Here is a 13,861-nt window from a genome sequence, read left to right as displayed (position 1 = left end):
AGCGATAGTATGGCTAACCAAGCTTTTCAACCTCATTTTTCGGGCAAACAAGATGCTAGAAGAATGGAGACGGGGTATATTAGTACCAGTCTTCAAGAACAAGAGGGATGTTTAGAGTTGTACTAATTACCGTGGAATTAAGCTGATGAGCCATACAATGAAGCTATGGGAGAGAGTCATTGAGCATCGCTTAAGAAGAATGACAAGCGTGACTAAAAATCAGTTTGGTTTCATACCTGGAAGGTCGACCAAGGAAGCCATTTTCTTGGTACGACAACTTATGGAGAGATATAGGGAGCAAAAGAAGGACTTGCATATGGTGTTCATTGACTTGGAGAAGGCCTATGATAAGATATCGCGGAATGTCACGTGGTGGGCCTTGGAGAAACACAAAGTCCCAGCAAAGTACATTACCCTCATCAAGGACATGTACGATAATGTTGTGACAAGTGTTCGAACAAGTGATGTCGACACTGATGACTTCCCGATTAAGATAGGACTGCATCAGGGTCAGCTTTGAGCCCTTATCTTTTTGCATTGGTGATGGATGAGGTCACAAGGGATATACAAGGAGATATCCCATGGTGTATGCTCTTTGCGGATGCTGTGGTGCTAGTTGACGATAGTCGGACGGGGGTAAATAGGAAGTTAGATTTATGGAGACAAACCTTGGAATCGAAAGGGTTTAGGCTTAGTAGAACTAAAACCGAGTACATGATGTGCGGTTTCAGTACTACTAGGTGTGAGGAGGAGGTTAACCTTGATGGCCAGGTGGTACCTCAGAAGGACAACCTTTCGGTATTTGGGGTCAATGCTGCAGGAGGATGGGGGTATTGATGAAGATGTGAACCATTGAATCAAAGCCGGATGGATGAAGTGGCGCCAAACTTCTGGCATTCTCTGTGACAAGAGAGTGCCACAAAAGCTAAAAGGCAAGTTCTACAGGACGGCGGTTCGACCCGCAATGTTGTATGGCGCTGAGTGTTGGCCGACTAAAAGTTAGGTGTGGCGGAGATGCGTATGTTGAGATGGATGTGTGGCCACACAAGGAAGGATCGAGTCCGGAATGATGATATACGAGATAGAGTTGGGGTAGCACCAATTGAAGAGAAGCTTGTCCAACATCGTCTGAGATGGTTTGGGCATATTCAGCGCAGGCCTCCAGAAGCTCCGGTGCATAGTGGATGGCTAAAGCGTGCGGAGAATGTCAAGAGAGGGCGAGGTAGACCGAATTTGACATGGGAGGAGTCCGTTAAGAGAGACCTGAAGGATTGGAGTATCACCAAAGAGCTAGCTATGGACAGGGGTGCGTGGAAGCTTGCTATCCATGTGCCGGAGCCATGAGTTGGTTGCGAGATCTTATGGGTTTCACCTCTAGCCTACCCCAACTTGTTTGGGACTAAAGGCTTTGTTGTTGTTGTTGTACATAATTTGTAGAAAGTCATACAGCTTTCCCTTTGGCCAGAAATTGCTTATTTCTTATTACATACTTTTTTGCTGAAATCTTGGTGTTGTATTGACTTAGTTGCCTTTCCATGTGAACAATTTTCTCCTGCCGGTCCCCCCTCAAAGCATATTCATATATCCGTACAAGAATGAACTTATTCAACATTTTAAATATAAATACCAGTATTCTATTGTAACTTCAATTGATGCCATATTTCATTTTCATTTATCCAGATGCACTTTTCTTTAAAGCCACATATAAAAGGTAGAAAGTCCCACAGCAACGCGAGGGGTATCATCTAGTTGTTTAGATAAGCAAGCTCAGAAAATAGAATTACACTAGGACCTCATATCGTTTTGGTGGAAATACTTCAACAAATTACCTGCCACAACCATGACCAGTAAAAATAGTAGCCATGTCTAGCTCAGAGCCCTCATCCTCTCATTCATGTTAAGCTTCTCTTCTAATTTTTACATCAATGTTGCTTTGTTTATTCAAATTAATTTAGGGTTCTATAGATGCCCCAAGTTCATATCACAATTGTGACCTGCAAGGAGGTTGTTAGCATGGCGGCCCAGAAGATAGTTTTGTAGCCATAATGCAATATATATTGCTTCAACCTAACTCAAGTTCTCAACATGGTCAGAAGATAAATGTCGGCATGTTAATTCATTACTTTGCGGAGTTGTAAATTCAGAGTTGCGAGGTGGGAATGGGCTTGGTTACAAACTGAGTTGTTCTGGAGGGTTTGTAATAAAACCATACAACCAATTTTTTTGTTTACTTGCTTTTACATGTTTTTGGGGCAGGCGATGTTGGTATGCCAGACTGTAGTATACATTTGGGTAATCAAACCATACAACTCTTTTTTTAAAACTCTTTTTTTAATAGTGACATATTTCATGTTTGTGAACATATCTGAGTTCATGGACATTTTTCAAATTCACGTATACTTTTTGTACTTGAACATTATCCAAATCCATGGACATTTTTTAGTTCCTAATTTAAAAAAAACACGAACTTTTTGCAAGTTTATGAACCATATTTTTAAAATTTGTGAACATTTTTTAAATTCATGAAGTTTGTTTAAGAACCATGAACATATTTTACTTCATGTAAATTTTTTTGATTCATGATTTTTTTGAGTATGAAAACTTTTTTCAATTCGTAAACTCTTTAAATTCATGAACATTTTCAAATTCACCGTCTGTTTTTTAAATTGTGAACAGTTTTTTAATACACTGATATTTTCTAAATGCATGAATCTTCGGTTTTTAAATGCACTCTATTTCAGTTCTCTCCTTTTCTTTTCCCTTTTTCTTTTATCTTTTTCTTTTGTTTATATTTTCTTAGACAAATCAAAAAATACATATTCCACAAATTAATAATGAAGATTTGAAAAAAATGCTTGTCGTCTCTCAAAACAGTGTCTGTCTTGTGTTAAAAAATGTTTGTTTGGAGGAAATTTTGTTAGAAAAACATTGATAGCATTAAACAAATGGTTGTACCAAAAACTGTTTATGTTTTCAACAATTGTATATGACATTATATAAAATGTTAATAATGTAATTAAAAATGTAACCATGTATTAAAAAATGTTACTGATGTGTCCGACAAATGTAAAATGTACATGAAAAAAAGTAGGCATCAAAACATATATTTGAAAAATTGTGAATCATGTACATGAGAAACGTAAAACATGTGTAAAAAAATCTTTCTGGTATACACGAAAAAAATGTAAAATGTGTATGAAAAAAGTAGACATGAAAACTTGACTTCTAAGAAAAAAATTCTATTTACAAATGTTAATTATGTATTTAAAACTATTAACCATGTATAAAAATGTTCTTGATATATACAAAAAAATGTAACAGTCAAAAATGCATATTTTTGAAAAAAAATTAAATCAAGTATTTCAAATGTTAAACATGTATAAATAGAATGTTTCATATGTATACAAAAAAATTACAACTCGTATGAAAAAAGTAGACATCAGAATACATAATATAAAAATGTTAATAATGTATTTAGAAATATTAAAATATAGTTACTTTTTTATGTATATAAAAATGTACATTGTTTTTGTAAAACAATTGACATGTGCTGAAAAAAGTACAAAAAAGTGTTCCTGTTGTATACGCAATATATTAAATGTGTATGCCGAAAAAGTGGACATGTGTTGAAAAAGAGGAAAATAAAGGTGAAAACTACAAAAGGAACGAGAAAATCATAGAAAAAAGAAAATAAGAAAAACCAAAGAAACCAATGCAAACCAGTGGAACTTAGTGAAAACAAATAAAAATAGAAGGAACCCGAGTAAAAACAAAATAAACTGAAGAAAACAGAATAAGAAATAGAAATAACAAAAAGAAGAACAGACAATCGAAGAAACTGATGCAAAACAGTGAAACACTATGAAAAAATGAAAACGAAGAAAGAAATAAAAAACAAAGGGAAAAAAACCCAGTAAAGCCGGATAAGTCCATGTGCGTACAGGAAAGAAGAAGAAAACCCTACAATAATGAGCGAGCGAGCGATCGACCGACCGAACAGCAACCAAGCGAGAAAACACATTAATGGGCTGGCCCATAAATACGAACTCCAGAGCCGAGCCATAGTTACATGTCGCATTAGGCGAGATATAGTCTGGCGCGTAACTTGATCCAGGACGTGTCGGTCGTAAGGGACGCCTGCGTGTTGCTACAGCGATGCTTATCTTCTTCCCTCGTGCAAGCCACCATCTGTTGCCGGTCGAAATGCGTGCTACCCTCGCCCTCTAACTGCCTTGATGTCCCGCCTTCCCCTCGCCTCTGCCCGCTGCCATACTACGTACTGCCACCCTGATCATCTCTATAACCCCCTTTCCGAATCCATACACCTCATGTTCTTCTCCAACGAAGGCATGCAGCCCCCTTCCCCACCGCCAATCCCCATCACACCCACACCAGTAAACCCTCTTCCTCTCCTTTATCGGCGACGCTGCAAGCTCTGTCGCCTGCAACGTCGTCTCTGTCTGTGAGGAGGCCCTGGCTCAATCTCATCAAGGTCTCTTCACCGCCACTTGTCATGTCGCCCTGTCTTTGGCCTCGGCGGAATTGATTGATGTGAAAAAGAAAATCAAGCACATAAGGAATAGCAAATTAGCAATTGCGGGGAATAAAAGAACATCGTGGGTTAAAAGAAGCATATACTAGATGTTGTTTATTCATTCCTGGGAAGGACATAACTCTGTTGGTTTTGATCTGACGGCTTAAACAGGCCAGTTAGATCTATTAGTTTAACAAAAAAAAGGGAGAAAGATAACGTTAATGAAAAGGCCCCACGCACCAACGTACGTGAGGTTTTTATCCCAACTAAGGCGCCCTGATCGGGGGCACCCAAACCAACTGATGGTTTAGGTCCCCTGTCGCCAGCGCTACATAAAAGGGAACGGGAAAGGGTTGGCAGCCAGCGTGATCACAATTCTCGTACGGTTTCACTCCCCTCCCGATATTCTCTCACCCCATCCGATCAGGGGGAGCGCTGCAGCGACGGGAAGACCTACTCCAGCCGCCGCTCCCGTCCCCGGGCAGTGCCGGTGGCGTCCTGAGGGCATCAGGACGTTGAGGAGGACTTCTACCTCGACTACATCACCTCTGCATCAAGCCTGCACCAAGCAGGCGATCATGTCCATTGCCGTGACACGTAATGATCCCCTAAACCCTTCTCTGTTCATGTTTTAGGTGATCTAGATGCAATCTGTTCCTGCTAATGGCATCCCAGAGATGCATAATTATTCGAACAATGGTATCAGTCGCCAAGTTTGATTGCAATAGGTCCCTATATTATTGATCTGTACATCAACATCAAGTTTAGATCAAGTCAGGTTTAGGATTCATGATCAAAGATTGAAAGTTTTAGCCCCTGGTTAGCCCTAAGATGCATGCTATTGTCTTGATGCCCTCTGTAAATCATCATGTTTTAATTCTCATATGCTACGGATCAGTACTCCCACCTACGTTCATCAATTCTAATTAATCTAAGTTAAGATCTAATGCTCACCTTCATGTTAAGTTGATTAAAATTGATCATGTTTAAGTCCTGTTTCCGTATGCATTATCAACACACAAGGCAGAGGGATACACGCACGTCAACAGTAGGAACCCCTCATGTTTAAGAACCCTAGATCTTCTCCCCAATTCGTAAGAACCCTAATTCTGCAATTAGGACTATTTTTCCCCAAATCAAGCACTGATGAAAACGAATTGGAGAAGAAATGAGGAGAATCCTCACCTAATGCGCTGCGTAGCCGCCTCTTCCCTTCGGGGCTCGCATCGCGTCCACCGCGGTGCGAGGGCGGAGACGCCGTGACGCCACCGCCTTGGGACGACGCGCAGAAAGAACTTGAGTCGCTGCTGCCGTGCTTATGGATGAACGCCAGCTCGGCCTTGTGGTCGTGCTCGCCGCCGTCACCCCGAAATGGAATCCCGGGCGAGCATACCCCGCCCCTCGCGCGCGGCGTCAGCAGCCACGCTTGACGGAGGAGCGCGCCGGACTAAGTCCACGGCACGCTGCTCCGGCGAGCGCAGCCGCAGCGCCGCCTTGGCCGGTGCGCCTCGGGCCGCCGTTGTCCGCCGTCGCCGCCCTCTGTAGTGATAAACGCGGGGGCAGAGGGGTCAGGGGAGAAAGTGACTAGGGTTAGGCCGGTCGGCATTTTTGTTCGGGCTCCAAGCCGCGCCGGCCGTCCGATTCGATCGAGCGGCTCACAGTGACGCGGAGCACCGCTTCGGGCCTTCGGGGGTTTAACGGGCCATATCCGGCCGCGGGCTTCAGCCCAGGTTGTCTCAGTCCAGCCAAAAAAAATACGCTACTGGACTGATCCGCATTTCGCACAGCCGTGGGATTCTTGGGCCAAAATCACCGTCGCCATTTTTTTTGTTTTTCCAGTGCATTTAAGTTAATAGTTATTATGTTTTTGCATTGTTTAAAACAAAAAAATGCATAAAAATATAATGAACACATTATTATTCTGGGTAAAATTGAACCAACGAGATATTTTATTCAGGATTTATTATGTGTTTTGCATGATGAACTTATTTAAGCATCAAATAATGATATTGTTTTTTTATGTTGATGCTTAAATTAATAATGACATGACCCTAATTTTATCTTGGACCAACGTTGTTTTATTATTATGAGTCATCACTTATGATATTTTAATTCCATGTTTTTTCTGCCCAACGGTGTTTTGACATGGAGTTGAAATTAAATACTTGGCATGTTTGTTTATTTACCAACGTAAATTTATCTGCAAGTTTACTTATGAACTTTTATGATGATTTCAGCTTCCGCTCCATTCCGGTCCGACACGATCGAACCACTTACGGGGAGTAACTTCCCTCGTTGGAAGTCCCAAGTCGAATTATGTTTGGGTTGTAATGAATTTGACTATGCCTTGAGGGAAGAAAAACCCGTGGCACCTGTGGCAGGTGTCACAGGGTATGCAGAACTCAAGAAGGAGTATGATGTTAAGATGGAAAAGTGGAATAAGTCCAACCATATTGCGCTTCTCATCATGAAAGCGACAATATCGCCGGACATTTCTGAAGCACTCCCTAAGAAAGATACTGCTAAAGATTTCCTCACTGAAATGGAGGAGCAATTTAAAGGCTCTGACAAAGTGTATGCTCATGAGCTTTTTGCTAAAATTCTTCAGAAATACACTATTGACGGAAATGTTAGGCAACACATATTGAGGGTGGTAAATGCTTTCACCAAGCTTAAGGCTTTGGAGTGTTCTTTAAGTGAAGCCCTTCTTGTCATAATTATTCTTGAGTCTCTTCCTGAAGAGTTTGAACAATTTAAGGTCAACTATAACTCTCTAAAGGAAAAATGGCCACTCTCTGAGATGACCGCAAGGATCGTCCAGGAGGAAGAAAGGATCATGAGGCAGAAGAAAGACCATGTCTTTCATGTTGGCTCTAACAAGAGAAAGCATGATGGACAAGGTTTCCCTAAGCCTCAGAAAAGGCAAGTCAAGAAAGAAGGCACTAAGCCATTCAACCCTAAGGCATTCAAGGGTAAAGAAGCCGGTGGTTCTTCTTCTGCTCCTAGCAGCTCCACTGCTGGAGAAAATGCTTGTAACTTCTGCAAAGAGGAGGGACACTATCAAAGGGACTGCCCAGGCTTTCTAAAATGGATGAACAAAAGAGGTATTGATGAAATTATTTTTGTAGATGAATCTCTTTATGTCGATTTTTCTATAAAGTCATGGTGGATTGATTCAGGGGCAACCACTCACGTTGCCAACTCTATGCAGGGATTCGATACGATCCAAACTATAAGAGGAGGAACAAGAAAGCTTAAGGTTGTGAACGGAGTTGAGGCCGATGTTGAAGCTGTGGGATCTCTCACGTTGGAGCTACACACTGGCCACACTCTTAGATTGAATAATGTTCTTTATGTGCCTACCTTAAGTAGGAATTTGATTTCAGTTTCTTGTTTAGATGATGATATGTATGAGTGCCATTTTGGCAAGAAACAATTTGTTTTGATCAAATGTAATAAGAATGTAGGCATCGGTGTTAGACGAGGTCAACTATACATGTTATCTCTTAATAATGATTCAGTTATGCATGTGAGTGATGCAATTAATGTTGAGAAGAAATGGAAAGGAGTTAGTAATTCTTCAAAATTGTGGCATTGTCGTTTGGGCCACATTTCGAGGGGGAGAATGGAACGCTTAGTTAAAAATGAAATACTCCTCCCATTAGACTTCTCAGATGCAGACAAATGTGTCGACTGCATTAAAGGAAAATTCGCAAAAACAATTAAGAAAGGAGCAGTAAGAGCCACAGGGGTTTTAGAATTAATTCACACCGACATATGTGGACCCCTTAATGTTAAGTCTGTAGATGGTTTTGATTCATTCATTACATTCACAGACGATTTTCCCTCTATGGATATATTTATCCCATACGTGACCGATCGGAAGCTTTGGAGAAATTCAAAATCTATAAAGCGGAGGTTGAAAATCAACTGAACGCAAAAATCAAAGTTGTACGGTCTGATCGCGGGGGAGAGTATTATGGTAGGCATGCTCCTTATGGGCAGATTCCTGGACCTTTTGCCAAGTTCTTATCTGAAAATGGAATCATTGCTCAGTACTCAATGCCTGGTGAACCACAACAAAATGGTGTGGCCGAGCGCCGCAACCGCACCCTTATGGATATGGTGCGAAGCATGCTTAGTCACTCTAGTTTACCAGTAAGCCTTTGGATAGAGGCATTAAAGACAGCTGCACACATACTAAATCTTGCTCCAACTCAGTCAGCACCGAACACACCTTACGAGATGTGGGCAGGAAAGAAACCGAGCTTGAATTACTTACGGGTGTGGGGTTGCCCTGCTGAAGCTAAAGTTTTCAATCCACAACTTAAGAAACTGGATCCAAAAACAGTTAGTTGTTTCTTCGTTGGATACCCTCATAGGGGAAAGGGATATCGTTTTTATTGTCCAAGACACACCACCAAGTTTGTGGAGACTAGACAAGCGGTATTTTTTGAGGATAATGAGGTCACAAATTTAAGGGAGATCAATCTTGAGGAGAAGCGGGTTTGTGTACCATCCCCGACTATCCAAGAGATTGTTTTTCCAATACGAAGAAATGTGACATCTGATGATCCTGAATCTCACGGTTCAGTCTCTCAGTCAAATGGTGATCCAGAAACTAATAATGAGAATCCAAACACAAATGAGGATCTCCGAGAAAATAATGAAAATGATGATGTTCCACCACCACCTCCGCCCATGGGTAGACCACGGCGTGAGAGGAAGAAAGCCATATCAGATGATTATATCACTTTTTTGATGGAGGACATGAATGATATGGGAAAGGTGGAGGATCCAACCTCATATAAGGAAGCCATTAAAAGCGAAAATTCGTCCAAATGGTTGGTTGCCATGGAAGACGAGTTGAAATCTATGGGCTCAAACGACGTATGGGACTTAGTAGAAGTTCCCGATGGAGCTAAGAAAGTAGGCTGCAAGTGGGTCTACAAAACCAAGTATGATTCCAAAGGGAATGTCGAACGGTTCAAGGCAAGGCTAGTGGGAAAAGGGTATACACAGAGAGAAGGCATTGATTATAAGCAAACCTTCTCCCCTGTGTCAACCAAGGATTCTTTCAGAATCATAATGGCATTAGTAGCTCATTACGACCTAGAACTACACCAAATGGATGTTAAAACGGCATTTCTAAATGGTGACTTAAAAGAAGATGTTTACATGGCTCAGCCAGAAGGCTTTGTTGTGGAAGGAAAGGAACATTTAGCATGTCGTCTAAAGAAATCAATTTATGGCTTGAAGCAAGCTTCAAGAGAGTGGTACCTCAAGTTTGATAAAATTATCAAAACTTTTGGTTTCACCGAAAATGTTGTGGACAACTGCATATACGTTAAGTTTAAAGGCAGTAGGTTCACATTTTTAGTCCTATACGTTGATGACATATTATTGGCATGTAGCGATAAGGATATGCTACATGAGACCAAGAATTTTCTGTCATCCAGTTTTGATATGAAAGATCTTGGTGAAGCCTCGTATGTCTTCGGCATCGAGATTCATCGAGATAGGTCCAGAGGAACGTTAGGACTATCTCAAAAGGCATACTTTGAGAGAGTACTGAAAAAATTCAATATGCATAAGTGCTCACCCTCACCTGCTCCTATAGTTAAGGGCGATAAGTTTGGGACATTTCAATGTCCGAGGAACCAATGCGAAACTGATCAGATGAAGTCGGTTCCTTATGCTTCAGCTGTTGGAAGCATCATGTATGCTCAAGTATGTACACGCCTAGACTTATGTTTTGTAACCGGGGTGCTTGGCAGATACCAATCCAATCCAGGACCGGACCACCGGAAGGCCGCAAATAAAGTCTTGCGTTATATGCAAGGAACTAAGGATTTCATGCTTACATATAAAAGAACTGATAACCTAGAAATTGTTGATTATTCATACTCTGATTTTGCCGGGTGCGTGGATAGTATGAGATCCACGTCAGGTTATATATTCACACTCGCGGGAGGAGCTATATCGTGGAAAAGCTCCAAACAAACGTTAACTGCTGGATCTACGATGCAGGCAGAATTTGTAGCATGTTATGAGGCCACCGGGCAGGCTGTATGGCTAAAGAATTTTATACCCGAACTTAAAGTGGTTGACAGCATATCTAAACCAATTTTATTGTACTGCGATAATGAACCAGCAGTTTTCTATACGAGTAACAACAGGTCAAGTAATGCTGCCAGACACATTGACATAAAGTATCGTGTTGTGAAAGATAGAATCCAGGATCAAACAGTTGATGTTAAACATATAAGAACGAAGCATATGCTTGCGGATCCGCTAACAAAAGGCTTACCACCCAGTATTTTTCGTGAGCATGTTGCCGGCATGGGACTACTGGAGGCCTGATGATTCTGGAATAAGAGGACCATTAAAATAAACCACTCCCCAATTAGCAAAATGTTTTCCATTTCGAAATAGGCGGGTGTACTATAAGTGTTGAGGTTCTGTGGCGTTTCAAGCTGTTGTAACACCTCACTTTGGTACATCATTCCTATGTAGAATGGGCGAATGAAGTTAAGCCTAACGATCAAGGGGGAGAATGTTGGTTTTGATCTGACGGCTTAAACAGGCCAGTTAGATCTATTAGTTTAACAGAAAAAAATGGAGAAAGATAACGTTAATGAAAAGGCCCCACGCACCAACGTACGTGAGGTTTTTATCCCAACTAAGGCGCCCTGATCGGGGGCACCCAAACCAACTGATGGTTTAGGTCCCCTGTCGCCAGCGCTACATAAAAGGGAACGGGAGAGGGTTGGCAGCCAGCGTGATCACAATTCTCGTACGGTTTCACTCCCCTCCCGATATTCTCTCACCCCATCCGATCAGGGGGAGCGTTGCAGCGACGGGAAGACCTACTCCAGCCGCCGCTCCCGTCCCCGGGCAGTGCCGGTGGCGTCCTGAGGGCATCAGGACGTTGAGGAGGACTTCTACCTCGACTACATCACCTCTGCATCAAGCCTGCACCAAGCAGGCGATCATGTCCACTGCCGTGACACGTAATGATCCCCTAAACCCTTCTCTGTTCATGTTTTAGGTGATCTAGATGCAATCTGTTCCTGCTAATGGCATCCCAGAGATGCATAATTATTCCAACAAACTCCACTCCAGTTACATACGAGTACATGAATTATGATTCTTATTACATGGGCGCTCATTTGCGAAGCAGGCAAAACGAGAAGCAACACGAATTACTATGCATAGATGCATGCACATTGATGGCCGTGCCTCGGCTGCCACCGTGCTCCTAGACATCGATAATCAGCAGCGGCGGGGAATGAACCCAACCTTTCCTCCGAGCACGTCATAGACCACCTCCGTCATCCCCTGCGCCAAGGTCCCGATCACCGCAACCACGGGCTCCAGGGTGCGCGCCGCGGCGAACGCGAGGCACCCCACGGAGAAGTGGTTCCCGGGGTCCTCGAAGTACATCAAGTTGTGATGCCAAGGTCCATGGTCGCCCCGCCCTTGAAGCGGAGCGTCACGTCCGGCAGGATCAGGGCGCTCAGGCCGCTCAAGTCGTAGCACGTGTCGAGGTCCCCCAGCGGCGGCGCGGCGCGGTACCGGTACTGCCTCATCCACCCCTTGAACTGCTCGCGAAGGACCGCGTAGACGTCCGGCCTCAGGTAGGTGAAGGTCGTGTGCAGGTCGAACACCGTGTCACCAACGAATTTGTTGGGCGGGGTCTTGGAATCCCGGCCGGCGATGGAGAAACCGACGAGCTGGACGGAGTAGAGGTTCGGGTGGAGGGCCTTGCTCCGCAGGGTGGCGTAGGTCACGTTATGGCCGGCGAGCTCCGGCCGGGCGGCGCCGACTGAGAGGAAGCCGATGGAGTCGGCGTGCGACGGCAGGCAGTAGGAGAAGGCCACCGTGGCCGGAGACGGAGCCACCCGGGACGCCAGCGAGTGCCTGTCCCGGCTGAGGTCGAGGATGCCGGACGAGCCGTCCCCCGACCTGGCGGCCATCTCCAGGCAAAAGAACCTGAGCTTGTCCACGGCGACCGACCGCGTGAGCGTCAGCGTGTCCGTCACGAAGGTGGCGTTCTGCAGCCCGTTCTTCCAATTGAGTGTGCGCGTGCAGCGGCGTCCCCTGCACTCGCTCACGTCGCAGTCCGGCGAGCCGCACGGGACGTAGGCAAGGGAGGCGGACTTGGACGGGCCGAAAGCACGGGGGCACGGCGCGCCCCGGGCCCCGGCGCAAGGCTTGCACTGAAGCAGCGTGGCTCCCGCGGAGGCGCTGCCCGTGTCGAACCCCACGTGGAACTTCTGCACCGGCGTGCCGAAGCCGACGGCGACGTGGTACTCGGACGCGCTCGGCAAAGCCGCCAGTGGAGTGCCGGTCGAGGGGATCGTCACGCCAGACTTCCCGAAGAGCGTGCTCAGGCGGAGGGCGTCGCGGTCGAAGGTGTCGCGGACGGAGGGCTTGCTTTGGTCCGAGCCGGCGCCGGAAGGAGAGCACGCGCTCCGGCGATGCATTACAGGCAGCGGCCCACCGTCGTCATCACCTGAAAAGTGTGGACAAGCTAATAATATTTCATTTGCATGCATGCATGCACGTCCTGTTGCAGAGATTAATTTGTGGGATCGAAATACTTCACCAGAATGGATGGGCGAGCAGCTCGGCGGAACCCTTGAATCGTGGGATGAACGGAGGACGACATGCCTTCCGCCGTGGTAGGAGCTGCCAAGCTGGGGAGCAAGAAGAAGCAGGCAGAAGAGCAGAGATGGAATGGCCGAAGACATTTTGCTTGCTGGGTAACTCGATCGCAGAAGCTTGCGTTATATATATGGGGCCTGGAGCCCTCGAGCATTGTTCTTGTTGTGCTCTCGCGTACGTACATACGTATAAAAAATGCTTGGTCTTACGGAAATCATACGTACTGGTTGATGTGGCAAGTATATATATCCGATTGAGCAGTTCTTAATCCACTAGAGAGAGACGTAGAGTTATTTGGTTGGTTGGAAGTCCAGCCTTGTGCATAGTCACGTAGTCTTCCTTTCTTATATACTCGTCATGCGTTATGCCCAAAGGTTTCTCCACAAGGTTTTAACGCCCGTGAGCGACTGCCATGGAGCTCCAGCTGGCCTGGGGAGGTTAAATTTCTTAACCTGGCGCAGTAAGACTGCCAACGTCTATGTCCATCAGTTTCTTCATTGTACTAAGTTGCAAAACATTGCATTTTCATGCTTGTACACTAATTGCTCGACACACCTAAGGCAGGTTAGCTCACACGTTTCATCAGCCCAGTCTTATACAAAGATAATCGTAAATGGTTCTCTCAGACCGTTTTTTGTTACTCCCTCCGTCCCATAA

At 44.5% G+C, this 13,861-nt stretch overlaps 1 pseudogene; it reads right to left on the bottom strand.

Moving 5' to 3' along the window:
• Nucleotides 1-11,809: 11,809 nt before the first annotated feature.
• On the bottom strand, nucleotides 11,810-13,290 carry LOC119327661 (annotated as a pseudogene).
• Between the last annotated feature and the right edge of the window lie 571 nt (nucleotides 13,291-13,861).

Source organism: Triticum dicoccoides, chromosome 7A (assembly GCF_002162155.2).
Source record: "Triticum dicoccoides isolate Atlit2015 ecotype Zavitan chromosome 7A, WEW_v2.0, whole genome shotgun sequence".
In the NCBI taxonomy this organism is placed as follows: domain Eukaryota; kingdom Viridiplantae; phylum Streptophyta; class Magnoliopsida; order Poales; family Poaceae; genus Triticum; species Triticum dicoccoides.
Note: the sequence above shows the minus strand (reverse complement) of the source record. Positions and strands in the feature narration are given on the sequence as shown.